The sequence below is a fragment of the Nelusetta ayraudi genome, unplaced genomic scaffold, assembly GCF_046127955.1.
Source record: "Nelusetta ayraudi isolate G7.1 ecotype Tasmania unplaced genomic scaffold, CSIRO-AGI_Nayr_v1 ptg000004l, whole genome shotgun sequence".
Taxonomy (NCBI): domain Eukaryota; kingdom Metazoa; phylum Chordata; class Actinopteri; order Tetraodontiformes; family Monacanthidae; genus Nelusetta; species Nelusetta ayraudi.
The window spans coordinates 14,500,767-14,507,500 of record NW_027466054.1 but is presented as its reverse complement, the minus strand read 5'-3'; positions in this window follow the sequence as shown (position 1 = coordinate 14,507,500).

Below are 6,734 nucleotides of genomic sequence, written 5' to 3'. Positions count from 1 at the left end.
CCGAGTCCCTTCTTTTCTCTCTCTGTCCCCGTTCGCCTTTCATCAGGGCTCTGTGGAGCTTTATTACTTTATGACTCGTTGGCCACCATTGTTTGCCCCCCCCCCCGCCATCTCCTGTGTGTGTGTGTGCAAAGCCGACAAGACGCAGCGCCTTGCCTTGTTCCTGCTTGGCCGTGCATGCGGCCGTCCCACCACCCGGCGCAGCATATTGCAAGCGATGTCAACAGTTGGGGCCGACAAATTTATTGCCCCGGCAACAAGCACGGAGGGCAGGAGAAGAGCATGTGTCCGCTCGCACCACCACCACTTCCGGAGTGGTGGTGGTGGTGGTGTGTGTGGGGGGGGTGGGGTATTAAACACGGCGCTCTGCTGGGACTCACTCGGCCGAGCGTGCAGTGAAAGGGGACAGACAGGCCGCTGATCAGAGGCTTTTTTTTTTTTTTTTTTTTTTTAACATTCCTCCTCCTTCTCCTCCGGACTTTACCACCTTCTGCTGCAGAGGGGTGTATAAAATATTCATACCTCCTTCTCCTCCCGTATAAGTCGAGTAAAAAGGAGTAATTTTACCTTCAGCCCGGCTGACCAGTGTGCTCGCTGCAGCGGGGGGGCTGAGGTGACAGGAAGTTTATGAACCCTGCTTTAAAATTCAGGCAATTAAAATGCCTTAATCAGAATGCACTTTCTTCCATTAAAAAAAGTAACATTCTCCCACTCGCTTTCGGCTGATTTTTGTGGTCATTGCTTTTTGACTTTTGCCCACAAGTTTTGTTCTAGGACAGAATCTTTGGATGTCTGCAGAATGGGCTGCGTGATGATGTCATGGTCTGCTTTACCAATGAGATGCATGAGGTTTTCATGCAAATAGCCAGAAGGACTTGGTGGAGCCATATGGACGTGCGTGACTGTTGTCTTCTTTGTTGGTACTCTATTTCTCCTCCACTTCTTTGTTGGTAGGTCACTTGCTGCCATTGGAGGTGGGGCAGAAAAAAACTTGAATGAGAGCTTTCACATTACGAGGATCTCCATTATGTTTGGCTCGTAAGTGGTGGCGCGTCGCACTCAGACGCCTCAGACGTGTGGGTTATTTCTTCCGTTGTTCCCTCAGTGGTTCTTTTTGAGTGAAACATTTCATGAAAATGTGAACACTGCGGGGAATTTCTGGAGAATAAAACCCTCTGTCTGCCTGGCCTTGCCCGTGTTTTCAGCAAACTGCATAGCCAACAGTGAAACATAGAAATAACACAACACAACTCTTTCCCTACGTTCGATTGCTTTTGATTTTCTCCTGATCTCCTCCAACGACATCCCTGCGATTTCCGACCTTTGCTTCCTGGTGGGAACAGCGTACACTTCCCCAAGCATGTCACTCTGTGGGCCGGTGGTGTGGTGACGTATGACGTCGGCGGGCAGGCGTGCACCTGCCCCCCCCCCCCCCCCCCCCGGGAACGTTTTGCTTCTGCCGAGCCTGTGCGGAACGAAACGGGGAGCTACGACGGGATGGGCGAAGGCACGCGCTTGGAGCAGGCACGCAGATTTGCACGTGACTGATGAGCCTCGTGGAGGAAGGTGAGCCGCTAATCCGACGATGCTGTTGTTTACCGTCCTCGGCAAACGTTTACAGCGCCGGGGTCGGCGGGTCGCCGTCGTTAGTCGGAGGAAAGAAAGACTGAGCGGCAAGAAAGAGTGTTGCCTTTGATTTGAGATCTTGCCGTCTTGTGTTCCACTGCAGCTTGTTTTTCTGTGTGTGTGTGTGTGTGTGTGTGTGTGTGTGTGTGTGTGCGTGCGTGTCACAGTGACTCTTTCATGCATCCGCCTGACACGAGGGAGCACTTTGGGTGTCTAATCATTCAGTCATTCTCTCCTTGGCCTCCTTTTCTCCCTCTGATTCATACCCAGCTGACTCTGCGTGCGTGCGTGTGCGTGTGCGTGCGCGCCCAAGCAAACGCGCGCACGCACTTTCGTCTGACTGATTGGCAGTGACAGCGAGGTGCTTTGCCCCGACCAAGATACGGCGCAGAGAAATGTGGAGCGTCTGAAGCGATCAGGCGCGGGCGGCGCTGAGGGACGAACACCTCGGCGTGCGTGTCGCTCCCACATGTGAGCCTCAGAGACGTCGGGGGGGGGGGCTCTTTAAAAACCGATCGCGTCCCTGCCGTTGGCGCCGAGTTGCGGCGCGCCACAAAGTTTACTCCGCGCCTCCATTAGAGCCGCGCTACCTGGCCGGAGCGCCATCGACCTGTCTGTCCTCGTCGACCGCCTCTATTGATCCAATCTAATCTGAAAAGTGGGGGAGGGGGTTCATGGGAAGGGGAAGCCGCCTAAAAGCAGCGAGGAGCGATAGTGAAATGAGCGGATGAAATGTGAACTCTTGAACACAAGATTCCCGATTCCGTGTGAGGAGAGGAGTTTTTAATATGCAGTCTGGCGAGATAGCATTAAAATGTATAAGGAGGTTCTTCACAGCGCTGGAGCAGCTTAATGCCGTTATTGATGGAGGGAGAGTCGGAGCGACTCCAGGCTTCAGCTCGGCACAGCCAGACGGGAAGAGCTGGAGCTGAGTGGAGCCATATTTTTTATCATGATTATTATTATTTAATCGCTCGCCATCATGGCTTCATGAGTATTTTAATGGGAAAGTTAAACTTGCGAAGAGAGTCGATCTCCATCTGGCCCCAGTGGTAGAAAGATGAACATAAGGTCTCTGGAGCTGCTGTTAGTTCTCCGGCCGGTTCTCTGTGAGTGTAGCTCTTTCTCTGAGACATCCAGCCGTCCGCTTTCTGTCTACCATCCCTGCTGTCCCACTCTGGACCAGGAACCACTTTAACACAGGACGCTCGCACACACACCTACAATCAGTCCTGATGAGCTAATTAGCAACATTAGCATGTCTCCGGTCTGTGGCCAGAAAGTTAGAGAATCGAACCTGCAACCTTCTTGCTGTGAGGCGGACAGCGGCTAACCGCTGCTCCAAAGTGGCACCCACACTATAAGGAGCGACTATTTGTTATCTTTTTTCTCCATTTTCCCCTTGTGAAACGTCCTGTCTTTGTATTCATTGCGCATCTCTGTTGCCATGTGCACCGTTTATGCTGCTCCATTGGCCAACCAAAGAGGCTTTATTCTTTATGACTTCTTAAACAAAGGATGAACCCTTTAAGCATATATCTAGAAAACTTGTTTTATTCCATCCCATTTGACCCGAGCGGTTATCTCAAACTGGTTCCCTCAACAAAATCCAATGACATTTCTCTTCACACTCCAGCCGGACTAAGCTGCTTAAAAAGGTCTTCGCCCTCTATCACTGTGTCTCTCTTTACCCAATCAGTCACTGAGCAGATGGCCACCCACCAAGAGTCGGCGCCTGGGTCTCTCGCTGAAGAAGGCCTTTCTTTCTTTTTTTGTCCCCCCTGCCACTCAACACAACACAACAGCCCGCATTGGAATGTTTTGCATCCTTGTCAGTTACAGTTGCCTGCGAGGCTGGAAGACAAAGTGTCAAAAAAAAATAAAATGTCATGAGGTAATTTTTATGAATAAATGAAATTTCACATGATGCAACATGACATGCTGCAGGGTTTTTGCGACGATTTTTCCTGTGACACGGTTCCACTGCGTTTCTTCCTTCTTCTTTTTTTTTTCGCATGAAAACCGCATACAGCGGAATGAAAGTGGTAAAAAAAAACAAATACATAAAAATAAAAACAACGGCAGCAGTTAATTGGAAATCTGAATAAGGCAAAGAGGGATGAATTGTACTGAAATAAAACCCATTTGCAGCAAATCAGGACCGTCTGCATAAACAGGAATAATTTCACATATTTATGCTCCTTTGCTCACTTGCCAGGAAGAGATCAATACCACCCCCGAATCTGCTTATTAAATCTGAGGCTCGAATGCAGGAGAAGGTAAGCTTTGTTCAGAATAAAGACTGTATATTGATTTAACAAAGGACCTGTGAGCTCTGCACAGAGCCAGGATGGCTGTTTCTCTCGGTTTGCTGTCTTCAAAAAAAAAAAGCCCAGTTACCCAATCGCAGCGGCTATGCGCTTATTATCTTTCTTTTGTTTTGTTTTTAGGGCCTTATTTCATCCTGGTATTTGTCGATTCAGTATCGTTTAAGTGTGGGATGATGAGCCATCAAGCAAACAAAAAATGAAGAAAGCTGCAAGACAATCTCAATCTGCTCTCAATCTGAACTCTTAGAAGCGTTGCTCAACTCTTGCGAGGTTTACGGAGATAATAGCGCCTTTATTAAGATCTTATTGCAATTTAATGAGGCAATATAAATTGCAAATGCGCATAGGAAGGGAACCTGAGAGCCCTCAGCTTCCAGGCCTCACTTTAATGCTTTTCTGGAGTCACCTTGACTCGTTAGAGCAACCAGGAGTTGGAACTTATTAGTCTGAGAGAGCCAGTGCCTGTAAATGTTTGCATGCTAAAGAATCTGCTAGTCCCAGAGTGTGTGTCCGTGTGTGTGAGTGTGTGTGTGTGTGTGTGAGTGTGTGTGAGTGTGTGTGCGTGCGTGTGTGTGTGTGTACCTGCTCCTGTCAGCAGTCGCAGATGCGTGCGCGTGCTTTTGATTGATGTGTTGTTGATTTGTTGCCAACCGCCTTTTCCCCCTGCCTCCGCCGTGTCAGTCCGCCGCTGATGATGGACAGCTAATTTGTGGTGCAGAGATTAGTGTTTTAGAAAGGGAAGTCTGTCGGAGACGAGCCGCAGAACCGTCCCGAATTGGTCCCATTTGGCCGCGACTCCTTTTGACAGGATCTTTGTGTCAGTCCGGTAATGAGGACGTGCCGGGCGCTGTTTTTTTTTTTTTCATCCCCACAGGAAGTCGACCATCGTCCCCATCGTCCCCATCGTCCCAGAGACATCGGTTTTGAACGTGCAGTGACAGCTGCTTTTTTTTCTGAGCAACTCGCTCAAACACGCTTGAGAAATTTGCATTAGTCCTACTTAAGGGGCTGCTTGTAAACCGCTCTTGATTAATGCAGAGGCTAGATTTTTTTTTTCCTTTTTTCCCAGCGGTGTGTCTTTGATTGGGAACTTGTAATGAGGTCGAGGTCATCTGCTGCGGATGGAGGTGGAGCATAAAAAGAAAAAAAAAATCAAAGGGGGGCTTTCACTTTACAAGTATCTCCATCATGTTTGACTCGCTCGTAAGTAGCGGCGTGTAAAAGAGTGGACCTCAAACCAGAGATTTTTGTCACACACACACACACACACACACACACACGCTCACACACATGTTTATATAAACCTCAAGATAACTTGTGCCAGAGACCCTGCTGGCGCACACCAGGCTCTAATGGACGTGGGTTCAAACAGTCAGTCACCAGGCTCCGCAGAAATTGGAGCCGCGTGACACAAAGCACCCGTTGTTCGCCCTCCGACACAGATTCCTAACAACGTCGATTGATTAGAGGTGAGAACCTGAGCTGTAATAACACAGAGCCACACTTAGGCTGCTCTGTTTCAAGCCCAGACATCCATAAAAGCCTCGTCTACAAGTGTGTGCGGGCGCTCGGACCGGAGTAATTTTCTGGCTGAAGGAGGGGGAATGAAAGTGGGGAGGGGGGCCGAGGGGGGGCAGAGGGGGGGTGGTTAGCCCCCCTCCTTGCCCCCTACTGGAGTGGTACATGTTTAAGTGTACCCCGGTGACCCACTTCCTGGGGTTGCAACCAGATTTACGATTGGTGAGCTCTCCAAGAGCTGGCAGCTGTGGAATGGAGGGAATGGATGTGGAGGAGCGGAAAAAGGGGCAGAGGGATGACAGAGTGATGGGAGCGTGGAAAGGTAGCGTTGGGGGTTAGGGTTCGGGAGGAGGGTGGGGGTGGGACTTGAAATATGTTGAGGCTCAGTAAAAGCAAGTGGGGGGGTAGTAGAAAACAAAGAAGGGATTGAATAAAAAGGAAGGTTGCGAGTTGGGTTCCCACGTACTTGAGTCCTTTCTTGGCAGACCTTACCCGTTCTCCCTGCGCCCTGTGGTTCTCTGGGCTCCATGGTCCAAAGACGCTCATGTTGGGGTCGAAACTGTCCACAGGAGCGGAATGTGGCCGTTTTTAAATGCGGCTCTCTGAGTGGCCCCTGAGTGATGAATCACCTTGTCTTTGTCCGGATTGTGACCCCGCCCGCCGCCACCCCAAGACAAACTGGGATGGACTCCAGCCGCGACATCAGACACCGCCCCCCCACCTGAGTAGCGCCGACAGAAATTGGGCAGATGGATGAAAATGTGCAGGAGGAGGAGGAGAAATGAAGGGATGCAGCGTGGGAGTGAGAGGCGTGGGAGGAGAGCAAAGAGGTAGATGAAGAAGAAGTAGAAGAAGAAGAAGAAGAAGAAGAAGAAGAAGAAGAAGAAGAAGAAGAAGGAGACGAGTGCTCTGGGATGGGCGGGCGGGCGGTCAGTCAGCGCGCATGATTAAAACCACTTCCTCGCTCTTATTCACACACTCCACTCCTCATCTTTGCTTAATGAAAACACAACTCGGGATTGATTTGTGACAACCTTGAGAGGGCCGAGATGCTTTTATGGATCCAGGCGCAATTCACGCCTTTGTGTGTGTGTGTGTGCGTGTGATTTTGTGTGAGTGTCTGTATGATATCCACAGGCCCAGCAACACCTGAGCTCCTGTTGATTTGCTCGAGAGAAAGAGAAAATACAAAGGACCTTGAAAGAGGTTGAAGCAAAGTTGGGGTGGGGGTGTAAGGCGGGGGTGGGTGGGTGGTGGGCA